This window comes from Lepidothrix coronata, unplaced genomic scaffold (assembly GCF_001604755.1).
Source record: "Lepidothrix coronata isolate B3197 unplaced genomic scaffold, Lepidothrix_coronata-1.0 Scaffold92, whole genome shotgun sequence".
NCBI classification, from domain to species: domain Eukaryota; kingdom Metazoa; phylum Chordata; class Aves; order Passeriformes; family Pipridae; genus Lepidothrix; species Lepidothrix coronata.
In genome coordinates, this window is record NW_016690272.1 from 2,118,225 (window position 1) to 2,135,699 (window position 17,475).

General features: G+C 48.8%; 1 protein-coding gene across 1 annotated transcript in view; it reads right to left on the reverse strand.

Moving 5' to 3' along the window:
- The window catches only part of BCL11A (B-cell CLL/lymphoma 11A), a 125,889-nt gene that overhangs the window by 13,414 nt on the left and 95,000 nt on the right, over positions 1-17,475 (reverse strand). The window lies entirely within an intron of this gene.

Sequence of the window (17,475 nt, forward strand, 5' to 3'; positions counted from 1 at the left end):
CATCTGATTATACAGTGCCTTGCTTTCTGGAATATGTAATCATCTCTTTCTGATGACATTTTAAATATCCAACTAGACAAATAATTGCGGCAATAATTGATAGCTGAGTCAAGCTGGAAGATTATTGATTGGCACAGTACCCGCTGAAACAAATGTTCATCTTTCAAACATTACAGTGAGGATGCTTAAATCTAACTTTTGCTGATAAATGATAAAAATTTGATTTACTGATAAAACCACCGGAATAGAAGATGCACTTCGGGATTTGATTACCTTGGGAAATTTTTCAAAGAAAAATTAGGCTGTGGGATTTATATTCTATTTCACGTGAATAATTGCCAAGATATGGATAAGCCGTTGGAACATAAACACACGCCGAGAAGTCTTAAGAGTTGCTGATTAACTCTCTGCCTTCCTGAATGGAATTTATCTGTTCCAAATCACTCCTTTCCCAGGATGTATCCATGGGTCTCATTACCGGCGGCGGGAGTTACGTGTCAGAAAAGATCCCCCCTTCGTTTTCCAGCGGCTTGAAGCCCTCAGTTTAAATGTGCATAATCTAACTCTGCTGTGAATGCAGCTGAAATGAGGGTTGGATCTCACTGCCCATGGTGTAAATCAGGAGCACCAGCACCCAAATACGTCGTGCTGCAGAACAGCAGCGGGAGGGAGGTCAAGATCAGGTGCATTTACAAACTGCATTCGCTGCCTTAAAGGGAGGGGGTTTAAAGCTGAAATCAAACCACTTTGCAGCTCTTATTAAACAGGGGTCTGCTTAAAGATGGGTTTCCTGCTCATTATGAAACTCCAGACCCCACAGCACTACCTATACATCAGGGGGAGAGGAAGGGGGAATTTCTGAAACCTACTGATTAGAAAGTGGAGCGAGCGGCCACGGCAGAGACTCACACACAGGGAGAGGCAAGCGATGAGCTGCCTAGTTAGGGCAGAGGAGCTGTCACAAGGCAGAAGCCTGAAATTAAGGAAAAGCGCCGGAATATTTGAGCAGGGGAACAAAGAGCATAAATTCCAGGGTAAGAGATGAAAAATGCACTGGAACGTTTTGAAACGGAGCCATTAGGCGCTGATTGAGTCTCGGAGCTCCTGCTAAAAATCAGGTGCTTGTTAGATGCGGCGATCAGCTGAGCCCTGACACTTAAGGCGTGCGAGGGGGGCTTGTCGAGTGGCTTCGCTCTAATTTAGAGATCCTCAGCTAATTAGAAAGCCCTCAGATTTCCCTGCAAATGCAGGTTGCTATCGACAGCCCGTGCTTTTTGATGCTTTCCGGGTGACAGTTGCCGGACTGACCTTCCCGGGGCTGGCAGGGCTGCCCAGACCCTCGCCACGCCGGGGAATTCAATCAGCGCCGGAGGGAAGTTCCAAGGAAGGTTACTCCACTCCTAGACGCCGTTTCCTTCTCTGAAATGAAATCCGTGTTTGCTTAATGCTATAAATAGCTCCAGCGTGGAATTATTACTATTTTTCCTCCCTGCTGAGTGGATCTCACAGCCAGCCCAGAACTTCAGGGCGGGAGTTTATTGAAGGCGGCGCCAGCAGAGGTTGGGAGAAGAGAATTGCTTCATGGGGGATGACCTGCTCACGCTGAACCCACATCCACAACTGCAGGAGAGAAACCTCCCTTGGAGATGTTCATTTCCCCAAGGCCCACGGCAGGTAGTGGTGGCTGCAGAGGATGGAGCACCTGCCCAGGGAACGGCATTCCCCAAGCTTCCCTGAGCATCCAGCACCCCCATCCCACGGGGATGCCTTCCCCAGCCACCAGCAAGCTCTGGTGTTGCTCTCCACGTAAAAAACACTGATAACACCTAATGCAGGGCAAATAGCAGCACAGGCAACCACTGAACAAAACAAGGCTTGTTTGGAAATGCAAGGAAATGCGTGGAAGTTACAGTGACAACCCAAAGGCGAGATGACAGACCTGCAGTCACACAGGGAGTTGGCGGCAGACGCTAGAAAATTAACTCTCAGGAATAGTCTAGCATTGGCAGGGAAATGAATGAGATGATCTGAGAGATATTTTCCACCTCTAATAGGATTTGATGATGATTTTGCATAGGCTTTTGTGCTAGCCTGGCTTTTGATAAAGGCATGGTGTCTCTTTTCAACCCACATGCAAGGCAGAGATTAATAAGTTGCAAACTCGGCCCACCTCGGCTATAAATGGTTCCTGTGCCTATAGGGGAGAAAAAGCCAAGTTATGACTGTAAAAAAAAACCCCAGTGAACGGAGTGCAGTTAGTGCTTTTACACCCAAATCCTCAGTTATTAAGAGATTTGGAAAGGAAAGAAAAATTCTACTCCAGCATCCAAAAAAAGCATCAATTTAGTAGCCAGATGGGGCAGAGATGCACAAACCGTGGCCAGTTTAGGAGCACTGGATTGAGACCTTTCCAGGGAGAGCTCTGCTGGGGGCTGTGGGAGGCAAGGGGAGATGAGATGGCTCCAGCACATCCTGCAGGAGAAAGGATTAGGTGAGGATGGCACTCATGTGGGCAGACCTGGCAAGGACATTTTTGCCTGCTCACAGTCTCAGACTGGCAGAGGATAAGACCCGAGGACTGGCCTCGGAGGAAGCATTAAGATAGCACTGATGGCAGAGAACTAAATGAAAATGAGAGTTTTTAAGCATACAAAACATCATAGAGAATCCCATTTTTTAGCAAGATAAGTATTTTCTTACAGGAAAATGCAGTTAAATGTTATAACTGCCAGCACTTAGATACCAGTAACAGCCATTAAAAAAACCCTAACCTCACCTGATCAAGCAAATAACCTTCTGCGTAGTCTACATGGTCATATCATGACAGGGCTAGGGACAAATGCCCCCTTACCCCAGGGGCTGTTCTGCTGTTATTTTTCAACAGGAAAATTTGTGCATCCAGGCCCAGCTCTTCAGCATCTTTGGGACTAGACTGAGCCTTGCTGCTGTCTAACCCTTGCATTGGGCCAAATGAACAGAACAGAACAGTTGCTCTCCTGCTCTCCATCCATGAGTCTTCCCATTCTGGCTCTTCGCCTCTTTGACAACACATCGGATAACGGGGCTGGGACCACCATCACCCATCAGCCCACACATGCTGCTGTGCATCCCAGTGCACAGGAGGACATGGGGCACACTGTGACCTGCCTGCAGCACCTCTACATCCACACAGCCAGGACAACTCAGATGGGAGCCACATGCTGGTCCCTGCTGGCATCACTCCCCTTGCTGCTGACACGCAGAGCAGCTCTGCTTTGTGAGAAAACAGGCCCAACGGGGCCAAAGATGGGCAAGCAGATACATCTCTGTGTGCCTGAGCACAGGCTTTTGTCTGCAGCGAGCGCTTCAGGTTCAGGGCTGTTGTTGTTTGCACTGCAGCCAGGCCCAGTGGCCACCACGGGGGACCAGAGCCCCTCAGAGCGCGGCGCTGCACCCAGAGATAACGAAACGACAGTTCCTGCCCCCAGAGCTGGCAACTATCATCATCTCCATTACAACCTGATGAGAGGGGCTGCCAGTTTAAACAGCCTGGACACCAACACTTCCCACTCCTGGGGCTTAAAAGCACGGAGTATTCCAGAAGGAGAATGGCAGAAGTCGCAATCCGCCCCATTTGCTGCCACATCTTGCAGCGCTTTTGAGAAACCACAGCGGCCCATTCATGGTTGGAGTAGAAGAAATTGGCCTCACGTCATTTTTTAGTAATAACACAATAAGAGACAGTAAGGCTGAAAACTATTAGCACCAAGATGTTGCACTTAACTGCACCTTCAGTCTGAGGAGCTCGGTGTGCTTCACAAGTGGCTGTTAATGTCTGGAAGGCTTTATGGGGGAAGAGTTGCCTGTGGTCCCACAGGGCATTTTCCATCTGCTTACCTCTGGGTCCTCAGCACCTGCCTTGTACCTGCCACCTTCAACACCCTGTCTGTGCCTGACACCCTGCACTTCCCAGGAAAGCGTGCTGGACACTGTGGTGGTGGGCAGCAGCTCTATAAAAGATGCACAAGTCCTTGAGTCATCACTTTACCTGAACGTGTTATCAGAAAACACCCCGTGTCCAGGGGCAGGCTGGGAGATGGCCGCATATACAGCAGGTCTGAAATTGCCATCAGCTTCACCTCGATCCTTTGCTGATGTCCTTGGCCATCCAGTTAAGATCTGACAGCATTTAAAGATGACAGTGCTTGAGGTAATGGGACAATGCCGTAACAGGATTACAGGAAATGTGAAAGAAAGGACATACGTACGTAATGTCATTTAGGTAATGTCATCTATGAACAGTTTTGCTGCAATTTTTGCTGACAAAGAAGTCAGTCTCACTTATACAATTCCTTTTAAACTCTGTTATTGCTGTAAATAAGTTTACTTCTTCCTGAAAGAAAAGCTTTTTAGACACGTAGTCGCAAATATTTTGTACAACTTTCTGCTCTGAGGCGAGGTATCCCAGGGGGAAAAAGGTAACACAAACCAGCATGAGGTGGTGAGCAGGATGAGGCAGCAGGATCGAAGGACTCCCCGCCACTCTCCCAACCTTGCTGCAGCACCCGGACTTCATAAGATCCTCCCAATTAATATCCACCCAGCCATTTCCTCCCCGCGCCCTTTTTCCATCAGTATTCCCTTTCAGTCCCACCGCAGCTGCCCCCGAAACAGCTTCCTCATTGTCCCCCACCAGAAGTGGTGTATGTGTGCCAAGCAACTGACCGCAAACAAAAGCTTGTTTGACCAACGCTTGTTCCGAAACAAAACCCCGGCTGGAGAAGGAAATCCCGCAAAGGAGGGGGGATTGATGCTGGCACAATTTGGAAGGCGAGCCCAGGCGCGCTCGCCCCCGGGGACTCACATTCTTGCCAGACAATGGTGTCTGGCCTCTCCATTCACCGCCTGCCTCGCACCCCTCCCCAAAAAGTCCCCCCTAAAAGCCATGTTTATTATATAGTGTGATAAGTGGGAGAGATGCCGTTAAATTGAGCCCATGACCATCTCACGCACTGCCCACAGTGTCTTGGGGACACAGGGCAGACAATAGTAGAAGCCTCTGAGGGACCTGGAGAAGGGTTTCTGGGGCTAAACTTATGGCTGGGAAATACTGCAAGGAGTCAACTCCTTCCCCATTTCATGGTGGAAACAATGCCCACGGGCACGTCTGCGAAGTCCCCCCCGTGTTACCCTTTCTCGGGGAATATTTACTTGTCCTAAGCAACATGTTTCTTCCAAGCTCCCCAGCCTCGCCTCAGGTGGCTCCTTCCCCTGAGCCCGGCAAAGCGGCTGTTAGGAGAAGGCCGAGCCCTTTTGCCCCCCGCACATCTGCCCGCCATGGGCATGTGAAGCTGGTGATTAGGGGAAACACCCTCCCTGGGCAGGCAGCCCCCTCCCTCGATAAGTACGGTTGGAAACCACAGGAGTTGCACAGGCCGGGCCCGTGTGCCGCGCGCGCCGGCCCGACCATCTTATCCGTTAATAAACAGACGTTCGGGTCTCCGTCGCATTGAGCAACGACGACATCTGCCCCTTTAGGCAACGCGTTGGGCACCAGCTGGGTTTGCGGCCGGAGGGGTTTGCTGCAGGCTCCCCGTGGGCTCTTGTGGGGGGCAGGATCCTACCACCTGCCTGTCTGTCCACTCGGGCACGGGTTACTGCCAGAAGATGCTTGTAGTCAAGGCAGATACATTAAAACTCCTCACAAAGTTATAATACTCAGCCCTTGAGTGGGCGCATCCCAGAGCAGTTGTCACCTGAGTGCACCTCATCAACCCCTGCACCAGGTAGGGATGGAGAAACCAGCCAAAGCAGCTCTAGGCCCTTCCCTTGCACCTGTGCTCTGGTCACCATCTAAGTAGAAGAAAAGCTTTTCCCATGATTAAAGGCAATTTTCTAAAGCATCTTTACCATTTTGGTGCTGAGGCCGCTCACAATGTTCAGAAAGTACGTGTATCTTTGCAAGCAGATGCACACAGCTTTTATTTCTGCCCCGCAGAAGTGCTGGTGCAGGTGCTGTAACACGGTATCTGTGGGACAGGAGTCTGCAGGGACCAGCCACAGAACTGAGGTGTTGATTTTGGTACTGTTTACAGACCGTCAAGGCTACAGCCCTGCTCCTGCAGCAAACTGCCAGTCCCTTGTTTTTGGACTAGGATGTGCCACACTCTGGACACTGTCTATCTGCCAGTTTGGCTGCTCCTTGAGCTTCCAGCTCTACAGAGATCCCGCCACTGCTGAGCTTCTGCAGCCTCAGACAACACTAAAATGGGAGGTGAGGGGTTGGACCATCCCCTTGCTGCAGCTCCAGCAGCACCTGCAGCTCCTGCCTATTGCAACAGGACACGTGGGTGATCAGGATCAGATCAGGTCACAAACAGCTGCAGTGCATGCACCTACTGTACATCCCACATTTTTAAGCTGTTTCAAGCAGTTCTGCTCTTACTTTCCCATCTTCTCCAAAGCTGAGCTTTTAAAAAGCCCTCCAAAACAGTGTGTTGCTACAGTCACCACTTCTGGAACTCAAGGTGAGGATGTCCCACGCCACTGTGTCCGTCCTGAGAGGGACAGAGCTACTGGCACTAGAGAACAGCAAGGGGGACGGGTGACCCCTTCAAAACCTGCCCACTCCAGCTGTGCTGCCTGTGAGACACCAAACAAAATGTTTCTGGTCCACAGAGCAATACCCTACACACAGACTTCTTTCTGGGTTCATGACATTAATAATGCCGCCTTAAACTTGCCCTGAGCACTTACTGTTTCCATCTGCCTCCTCCAAAGCTGGGATGCCGCAGTGGCAGAGCACATCCCCGCTGGAAGCTAAAGGACAGGCTGCCAGGGAAACATGCAGCTCTCCCGAGTCCATTAGGTATTTTTAAGGACAAGCCCACTACTTCCAGAAAACCATCCCTAATCGTTCTTGTCCCAGTAAAGGCTCTCTGAGCACAGTACTGCCCCACAACAGCACGGAGGGAGGGGATCTACCCCATCCCACCCACTGCAGCCGGGCTCAGCAACAACCCGCATCTCACAGACAAACGAGATGATTCAGACACAAGGTGTGCAGGTGAAATTTCAGGAATGGGGCTATTCCTGTCAGAACACAGACAGAAAAAACAGGGTCAATGCCCTTGTTATCTGGCTAACCACATTGCTGCACCGTGCACGGTCTGTCCAGTGATACTGGCCGGTTGGGAGAGCAGGGGTTATGTGGCGCTGGGTGCTGCAGGAGCAGGGCCCACACAGTGGTCCCAGAGAATTAACCAGTCATCTTGGAAAACCTGGCTTTGTTCCTCAACACAAGCATCAGGAGGCGATTTTTCCCTCACTGACTCACTCGATCCTCTCCTTGCATGTCCAAGCCAGCGTGTTTGCAGCAGCAGAGGGGATGTGCATGAAGCAGCCTCGTGGCTCTGATCTCACTGTACGGCAACGGGTCCCAGGTGAAGGGCTGTCCCAGAAGACACACACTGCTCTCTGCTAAACATAAAAGGTTGCCAAAGCACTGGCTGCTAAACCTGACAGCTTGGACACTGCTCCAGAAGGCCAGTGCTGAGGCACACGTGACTCATTTATGAAGTGTATATTACCTTTTTTTGTCTTCAAATACTGTTAGGCAGAAATTCCGCAGCAATTTGCTTTGTTTCTTTGATCACGGGATTGCTACTCTTCTTCCCTTGGGGAAAAACATGCCCTAAAAACAAACAAATGCTGCACTGGAAGTAAAGAGCCCGCTCCTTTGAAACCTCTGGAGATACACTTAGAGCTGTTGGAAGACACATGCTCATCCCTAAAAACCAAAGCTATCCTGAGCCGTGACACTGAAGGACACCAAGAACTCTGCAGCAACCCCGGACTTCGGTTTCACAACCTTGCAAATATTTTCCAAGCTCCTAATCTTACAAATAAGTGGAACAGAACAGGCAACCACTATCAGCATGTGAAAACACAGGGCTTTCTCTGCCAGGGCTGGATCAGCTACTGATGAATTCCAATCCTGCTCCGGGACAGCCACTTCTTTCCACTGACAGTGCTCGATTTACTCAAATCACTTTGGTGAAGCCTCCAGCCTTCCCAACCACTGACTCAAACTCTTGTTGGTTTTGCAGATCTGGAATAATCCCTTCAGCCTCATGGCAGCAGGCAGTGTGAACCTTGCCTGTGTATATCCGATCTGAAGTGGGACTGAAGTCACAGTTTCAAGTTTTATCCCAGAGTGCCAGTAGGATCCTGTAATCCCATGGCTTCGAGAAAGCTTTAATTAAAAACACAGAACCAGTGCAAACCACCATCAAACCATACACAATAGTAATGCCTGGCTACCTGCTTACATGGATATTTGGACTAACTTCCAGCAGAAAAGGCACAAGATGAGTTCTCCTCTACACCTAGTCCAATTCCATCCACATCTGACTATGCACCCCTCCTGCACATAAGCCACCACAGCTTCTTAATCTCTCTTTTGGGGTGACAACTGTCATTTTCAATGTGACGTTCAGTCGATAGGAAGCCTCCCACGATCAGCTGCAGACTTGAGGCCAGACCCTCTGTGAGCAACACAGGGAGGAACAGCATTCCAGGACGAGGTGGGAGTTTGCAGTCTGGCATTAGAACACGGCTCTCACATGGAGGGGGGTTACCTCTCCATCACCCTTCGCAGGTGGCCCTGAGCTTCTTCAGCCCACAGTCTCACTCCCTGGCTGCTCTGAGTCAGCCTCGTGCCACATAATTGCATAAATTCAGCGCTAAGCCTGAACTAATAGAGCCAGGCTCTCACGGGGCTTATCAGCTGGGGCTGGGTGCTGCAGGGGCTCAGCACCTTCCCCGCTCCTGGCCGGGTGATGGCGCGGGTCCAGCCGGCTCCGGAGCTCCCTCGCATCCGCTGGCAAAACGCATGCGAGCTGCAAGAAGTACAGCCCTGGAAAGCCTGGAAATCTGACAGCTTTTTGTGTAGTAATAATGCAATTCAAAAAAAAGACTATCGGGATTGTATAAATATTTGTACAGACACTTATCGCTGTAGCACTCAGACACTCGGTCCCCCTGAATCAGCTGATCGGCTCCCAAGTCCTCGCCTCCGTCTGCAGAGCTCCGCTAAACCAAAACCGTGCAACCCCGGCGTAACCATCCACACAGCGAAACATAAAGCCTCTGTTTATATAAATAGTCTCCAGTCTCCACCCTCCCTACTTGCTGGGAGGTTGTCAGCAAAATAAAATAAAAAGCGGGATCGGATTCCCAGCCCACTTAGAAAGAACGCGAGCAGGATGTATGTTTTAGCCAAGGAATTAATTAATTATTATTAACACAATGAATGCTCGCTAGGAAATGTTTGTACTTTGCCACTGTAATTAAATATTCTCACTCATGCAGCTCTCAGCCTTCAGAAATTAGTATTGCATTTTATAGTCCAGTTTAGTTTTTTTTTTTAATAAGAAAGCACTTTCACACTGAATTTTTCATTGTCTGCTGGCATACAAAGACAGGAGAAGGCCTCTTAACATTCATGCCCATTTGCCTTTCTGAACAATTACAAATACTTTTTTTCCAGCAGTTTTCATAATGAAATGTCCTCTCTCCTTCTTGCTCCAGTACAAGCTTGATCTTGATGAATAAAGTGGGTCCCATCACCCTGGGTGCCTCTCTCTGCACATCCACTGCTTCTGTTTCCACCCCTGTGAGCTAAACCACCAAGTTGCTTTATGAGCAGGTACCTATGCAAGGCTTCTCAGGGAAAGCTTGTTCAAGAAAGGACTGCAACATCTAACCCTAATGAAGGGCTGGTTTCTAATCCCTTTACTCAAGGTCTATTTGCTTCAGCCAGCTGCTCACGAAAAGCAGGCAGCAGAATCCAGCCCTCCGTCTCCCGTGAAATGGGTCAAAGACACGCAGGATTATTAGTAATTTGGAAAGAAAGCACCCAAGACGTAATGTAATTCCACCACTAGATTTTATCACTTTTACTCACAATGAGCAAATAGCAGGGGAATCACTGAGCAGAGGCTGCTCACCCTCTCTCAAAAGGAAACCAGACCCAGCTCCTTCCTGCTGCAGCCACCGCCGGAGCCAACCAGAGCCGCCGCCAAAGCCACGCAGCCCTGGCTCCCCACATGGGTAACTAACCACCAGACCAGGTGAGCTTCACCTGCCTCACCCTTCCCACAAAATAAAAGGCACTAGAGCTCAGGTCTGGGGATTTAATTTCTTCTCTTTACCCTCAGATGGACGTGAGCAATCGCTCCGTTTTGTCATCCCCAGCCATCATTGATTTAGCTAATGCTCTGTTCCAGCAGGAAACATCTTAACTCTGAAGATCTGATGATTGCCCCAGCAATCAGCTGTTCAAATAGTTGAAAATTAAGACTATTGCACACAAAGTAAATTAAGTAATTTTCTACCCTCCTAGGGTCTCCCAAGTCTATCAGATTTCCCACGACTGGTATGTCATGATGCCTCATTACTGTAAAGAAAATACAGCTCCGTGAGTCATTTAAGTGGCCTACCCTCAAAGACTCAGGAAAAAAAAGATCTTCACAAACACAGATCCCACTGCAAATGTAATAAGAGCAGAAGACAATCAGCACAACTTGTTTATTTACTCCCATGCTCAATTCTCATGGCTTAGGCTGCACAAACCTCTGAGAACCTCAAAAAGGGTGTATGCAGCTGTTCTTTATCACACCAACTTTGTCAACAGTGATGGTTTTGTTCACAAGGATGCCAGCAGAATCAGAGGTGAAGAAGATGCCCTCCAACCCCAAAAGACTGCGATCTGATCCTAAAGCAGGTACCACTTCAGCATCCTTAATACAGCAGTCCTACCTCTCAGTCTCCTTCCTAAAACTAAGTAAGCAAGGCAGCTTTTGGGCAGTGACTGGTTATTTCCAAATAAGCATTTTGAACTCAGCCTGCAAATACTCCTCCTAAAACGCCATGGGATGCTCTGTTAGCTTTAGTCATTAAAACAAGCCTTCAGCATGGGGATGGTGCTGCGCCGCTTCCCGACGCCCCCTGGATCCCTTCCACCCTGGCTGAGGCATCTCAGAGAGGTTTTGTTCCCAAGCTCAAACAAGCTGGACTCGCTCCCAAGCATTTGGAAACCTTGAGCTGAGCAGTAAGCACTCGGCATTATGGAAATCACCTGGTGGAGGCCGCTGTAACTTCAGTTTTACGTTATGACTTCTCTTGAAACCCTCTGATTTTGGACTATATTTTTCTTTTCAGCACAAGTTCTCCCGTTGGTCTCCAGCCAGATGTGAGCTTTTGTAAGATGAAAAAATATAAATCAGTCACTTAATTTCAGCTAAAAATAGAGGGCACGGGAAAACCCCACTGATAAGAGGTTTTTAAAGCAGTCACAGGTTACCATGGGAGTGGACAAACAGCCACCCCATGTTCACATGCAAATCAGGCCCTCAAAGAACTGAGCCTTTACAGATCGATGGGGAAAGTAAGGGGGAAAGAAAGCAAATGCCATTAACACAGTTAAATATTTTAGGACATGCTTCAAAGCGCATCCAGTGATCACTCTGCACTTCAGCAGAAGCTGGTCCGTGAGGCCAAGTCCCACCACGGAGGTCCATCAGGACACAGGGGAAACCCCACCTTTGACCTGAAAGATGGGGAAGAAACTGAAGCTCTTGGGTTCTGCAATACAAAAGAAGGCTTTCTGGAAAGTCTTGACCTTCTGAAAACACCAGCCACGACTGCCCCAACACCAGATTCACTGAAAGCACCTTGACCTGAGAAGCCACGTTTCAACACTACTTGTCCTTTGGCATGGGCTGGAAGCACATGTCAGCCCTTCAAGACAAGAGGCACAGTATAGGTAAGGAGGTAAAAACTGTCAGAGCTTGGGGAAGAAGCAGGCACCCACTGCCCAAACAGCAAGGCCTGTCACCAGGAACTGTGCCAATGTTCCTACAGACTCCTTGCACACACCTTTAGCTACTAATTCCTCTGGTTCTGCAAGCATGGACCGCATCATCCCCTTCTGCTTCTCCAGGCTCTGTCTGCGCTCACATCCCACCTCAATTCCAGCCACTGGCGAAGCCACACTCACGAAAACCTCTTGCACAGGCATTGAAATCTCCTGTCTAGATCAGGAAACTTCCTCTAGTCTCCACAACCAGAAAAATGCCTTCCTTTCATCTGTGCAGGTGTTTTGCATTAGCACAGAAGCACCACTGGCTGTTATCGACATCAGCACCTTCATCAGGAGGAGATGCCCCGGTTGGCCCCATTTGCCGTGTTTGGGTTCAGTGCAGCGAGGAGTTTTCGTGCATTTTTATCAGGTGCTTTGCAAGGGAAACCAAGCGGAATGCTTCACCCTGGAGCGTGCCAGACGTTCCCCGAGCCCCGCTGCAGGCACAGGAGCCCAGAGCAGCGCCGGATCCCAGGGCAGAGCTCCCAAAGACAGCACCTGGGACCTAATCCCAGGTGTACAAAAGGCCGCAAGACAAAACCTGGGTCCAAACAAAAGCTGAGCAGAAAATCTATATGCTGCAGAAAGCAATGAGTAAGACTGGGTAGAAGAACACAACTACTCCTCAGCCATCTGCTAAAGCCTTGGGGTGTTCAGGAGAGGGTGATCTGCACGTTTATTTCTGCTGTCACCAGACCCCTGCCTCAGCCATGCCATGTCTAGGGATGAGTGGAGTGATCACAACCTCAGAAAAGATGGGATTTGGGGGAAAAAAACCACACCTCGGTTAACCATCCCAACCCAGGTAAGCACCAGGGAGAGGCTTCAAGTCCCCCCACACAAGTGTATGCACAAAACAGATGGAAAGATCCCAGTGCTCAGCCCAAAGCATTTCTCCTGACTTGTCTGCAATACAAAAGCCTGAGAAATGCCAGGGGCCTGCTCTGCCACCAGCTTAATTCCAAGAGCTTCCCACTGTCTGGGTGTTTAGGTGTTGCATATCCCCCCTCTCTTCCTCCTCCACCCTTTCCAGCATGCAGGCACCCAAAAGGAGATCGCCCACCGTGGCACAAGAATGTTGCACAAGCTGTGACTCTCCTCTGGTTATCCCTTATCTATCCCTGAGCCCTGATAAAAACCCACCTATGACCTCCTGCTCCTTTTTATTTATATTATTTTTTACCTTTGAAACCAGACTAGCTCAGCTCTCCAGATCCTAAAAGGGAGCTGCAAAAAGCCCAGTCCCACACCTGCTAGAAATGCCACAACTTTGGCATTTTGCTTGGAAATGGGTGCACACAAAAGCCAACAGTGCAAGCAAAACCAAACAGCGCCAGAGAAGTTTCTCCAGTCCTCTCCCAACCAAGTCTGCTATTCTTGGGCACCGTCAAACTGAAGGAATCTTCCCTCTCCCTCTCCTGACAATACGTTATTTGTACATGTTTACGCTGAGGATTAAATCCCCATCCGGGCTGGAGAGCGTGGTTCATTCACAGCTTCTGCTCCTCAGCGGTGCTTCCTCCAAGCTGCCTTTCCAGGGCTGTTTTGCAGCTCCCTGGACGGAGAAGGCGGCCCACGGCCAGAACCTGCGGGTACAATCCGGTACAGCAGCTGGCAAGCCTGGGAAATCACTTAGTTCATGACTGCAAGGACTTGGTTTCAGCCGGACAAACATTTTCTCCGCGTTGACCAACGCACGACTCTCTGTACGACTCTCTGCCCTCCTGCAAAGCGCCAGCTCTCTCCTTATCTCTCCATCAGGACTCACAGGGGCCATTTTTCCTACCCCAGGGCACTGGATGAGGCCAAGCAGACGCCCAACCAGGTAACTCCCTGAGAGCTCCCACTACGGGAAGGGGAACCCAGAGAGGTTCACACCATCAGCCAGGACAGTGCCCACAACCCCAAGCGACTGCACGCACTGTACTCCTGGTGAAATACCCAATTTCTCCCTCAAAAACACTCAGTGGAGTTTCATTTCCCCGCCAGCAGGCTTGAATAACATTTTAAATGCCAAGATTTATATGCAGACACTTATAAATGTGTTCCATTATAGCCTCTGCAAAACTACATTTCAACCTAAACATTCAATTAATGTAATTAAATTGCTACCTGGCGGTATTATCTAATTTCACTTCGGATCTGTGCTATTGAAAAGCATGTGTCTTTTAGCACTCCGACTGGCAAGACATGTGATAAACAGACCTATAAACATGTTGGCTCAACCGAGCTGTTTAAAAATAAATTAGCAAACTATAAAAATAAACAGTAACATACATATGTACTCAATTATGAACTAACTCTAATTTTTGTTCTGAAATACTGTCTTTGACCTTAGTCATAAACAAGCACTATTAAAAAAACATAATATCTCAACAGACAGAAGGGCAGGGATTAAACGCTCGTCGCGCGCGGCGGAATGCAAAATAAGGGATGAAAAGAAAGAAGAAAAGAAAGAAAAAGGGGGGTGGAAAAAGCTCACCCTTTATTAAGTGCAGCAACCTATACCCACCGCAAGCATTTATGCTGATTAAAGCTGTTTGGATTCAAGACAAAAAACTTAAAGCCTACAGAAGTGCCTATGGTTAAAAACTTTGTAAGGTTCAGGGGGAGGAAAATATCGTTTTAGCTTGTGTGGGAGGGAGGGCAGTGTGGGTCCCAAAGAGCCACCCGTGGCCTTTGGCTGTCCAGGTGCAAACCCTGCTACTGTCTTGCAAGAATTCAGCGAGCCAAGAACATGTGGCAGAAAGGTAGGAACCACCACACCAGAGCAGAGGGGGAAAAACAAACAAACAAACAGATTTTTTTGAAGACCGTAGAGCAGCGTCCAGACCATGTTTTTGCCATTAATTCAGCGCTCCCGTAAGAAAAGAACGAGGCATCATGCTATGACTGTCAGCACTGTTCTGTTTTCTCTGGGAAGAAAGGCAGGAAAGGAGGAAGGATGAAATGCTGATGCACAAAAGGCACATTTTGCACCCAGGGATATTTTCAAGGCTTTCAGGCTACACAGCAGGCACCAACGTCCCTCCCTGTGCCCACATGTGCACCCATTGTAAAACCTCACAAGAGACCCAAAATCAACAGCAAAAAGCAGTTAAGCAGTTAAGCAACTGCTAAGCTCAATCGTGGGGAATCAGCCTAAGACACCGTCGGGCTGTCTCCCCAAAAACACACATATAAATAAACAATAGGAGGCAACTCGTGTTCATCAACACATGGGCACAAAAAACAGGCAGAGAGAGGCGGGTGGAAGAAAGGCTTTGCCCCAGGCCAGCTCCTCGCCAGCAGGGAGTCACGTAGACTCAGCCCCGCAGTCAGTAACGAGGCAGGGTCTGACATTTCCACGAACAAGAAGGGCTGCCAGTTGCTGAGACACAAACAAAACACTCACAAGGCATGTTTTTTCAAGGGATGCGACAGGAAGGGCCCACAGGAGACGGTGACAGCAGGCACCTTTTTTTTAATCTTTGTTTTCCCAAGGACCTCCTCAGCAGCAGGAAGCAGGATGCCAGAGAGCTCCATGCACTGGTGGAAACACCAACTGGATGGTAAAGGAGGGTGGAAATGGACTGCCAGGGCTGTGCCAGGTCTCAGGAAGACCACACAGCTTAAGCAGTGTGGGAGTCACTTCCAGCCACCAGAGCTGGCACACGCTGCTGCTTGGTGGGGAGCAGCAGTGGCCTCTCCTCTACAGTCCTCAATGCTCAACAAATCCAAAAGGATTCCCCTTAATTTCTGGAGCAAATATTTGCCGGTTCCTAAACCCCTTTGGTTTTTTCCTATTTTTTCTTTTTTTTGTTTTTATTCTGCAAATAAATGTCTGCCATTCCCTTAAGCGACTGCTGGACGCTGCTGCTCAGGAATGACCATCAATGATCAGTCAAATATCAACCAGCAGAGCAGCAGTGCAACCCAGAGCTGCTGTCAGTGTGGTGACTTTACATCTCATACACCTGGACACACCAGCCCCTTCCTGGATGTTACAGTCATGTCTCAGTCCACACCACAGCTATCCCCTCACTCTTCTTTCAGAGTTGGGTCTCTCTCACACATTATAAGAGCAAAACAAGAATAATAACAAGCAAAACAAGAATAGTCTTGTCTGGACTATCTGCTCCCTTCTGCTTTCTCTGGCAAAAGCCTTGTACTTGAAGTCATGTCCCAAAGCACCTTCCCAGCCCAGAGTGTACCCTGACCAAGAAGAAACAACAATTAAAAACTGCAATTAAAGCAACACTCCAATTTGAAAATGAACACCATTTTCTGCCCATCCTCCTTGCTCTGTTACCAATAAAACACCTACAGACACTATTCATGCAGACATAAAGTGCTAATGGCTACCTGTTAACGTGTTTCATCATGCCAACATTTTTGCTCTGATTTTGACAGTTCCCTTTTTGTTATTTTAAGCTAAGGGAGCACTAATCTGGGTTGGAACTGAAGGCTGCAAGAACTACAATCTACAGCAACTGCACAACTAATGACACCATTTCCTTCCACTCTGCACCATTTCATGGACAGTTTTCTTGCAGCCAAGCTCCTTTCCAGACTATAAGAAGTTGGAAGTGCAGGAGCATAGAAGTAGGGTGGGAAGATTGTAAGATGTTGCTAAGAAATCCCATGAATTCTTGGCCCTGCCCTGTGTGTTTGGGGGCTGATGGGGGGGAAGAGAGGAATGTGACCACCAAAATCAAACGTACTGGGAAAGTCACTTTGAATGGCTTAAGGAGAAAAAAAATTAAGTGGCCGTTCTTATATGACTTCAGGGATGTGTCTTCAGGGCTAGAACAACTGCTGGTGCAAACTGGCCATGTGATTTACACCTCAAGGGCTGCCCTAGGTGTTCACCAGCTCTTCTGGATGTGTAAAGAACAAAACTCCCTGGGTATCACCTCAGCAGTCGCTGACTCCAGCTGGACACTTGGACAGGTACCTAATGCCTGGTGTCCTCCACACTCAAAAATGTGCTGGGCATGTCTCTGCGTGCCCCACACGAGCACACACTGAGAATACACCTACTGACATCCACGGTGTTACAGCAGGTGAAAATCTGCTTGTGTGGAAGAAGAGCCTGGTCCTTTGTGATTACCAACAGCACGGGTCAGAGCCATGATCTGATTTTCCATGGAGCAGGAGAAGAGCAGAAGCTCTCTGGTCTCCAGAGCAGTTGCAGCCCTGCAGAGATACCCAGCGGCTTTGAGCATACACAGAGGGATAATTCCTTTCCCCAGCTTTGCAATTGTTTGTTAGAGCAAATTAAGATTGCTAACAAGTCTTACTGGAGCCCATTGCAAGGAGGTTAAGAAACATGACTTATCTGATGCAATCAGCAATGTAATGCAACCTCCCAAGCCCCAGTTCAGGCAAAATATATGCAAGTAACCAAAAGGGATGGGCATAACCTTGAGGGAAGAGTTGGGGATGCTCCAATCTAACCTGCAATGCCAGAGAGGAAAGACAAGAGAGCACAGCATGGAACAGAGAATTCCCTGCCTGCTTTGTGTCTTTTGCTGCTTCCAAGGACTCCCACTCTGTTCAGGCCAGAAAGAGGACACCGGTTTGGAAGGATC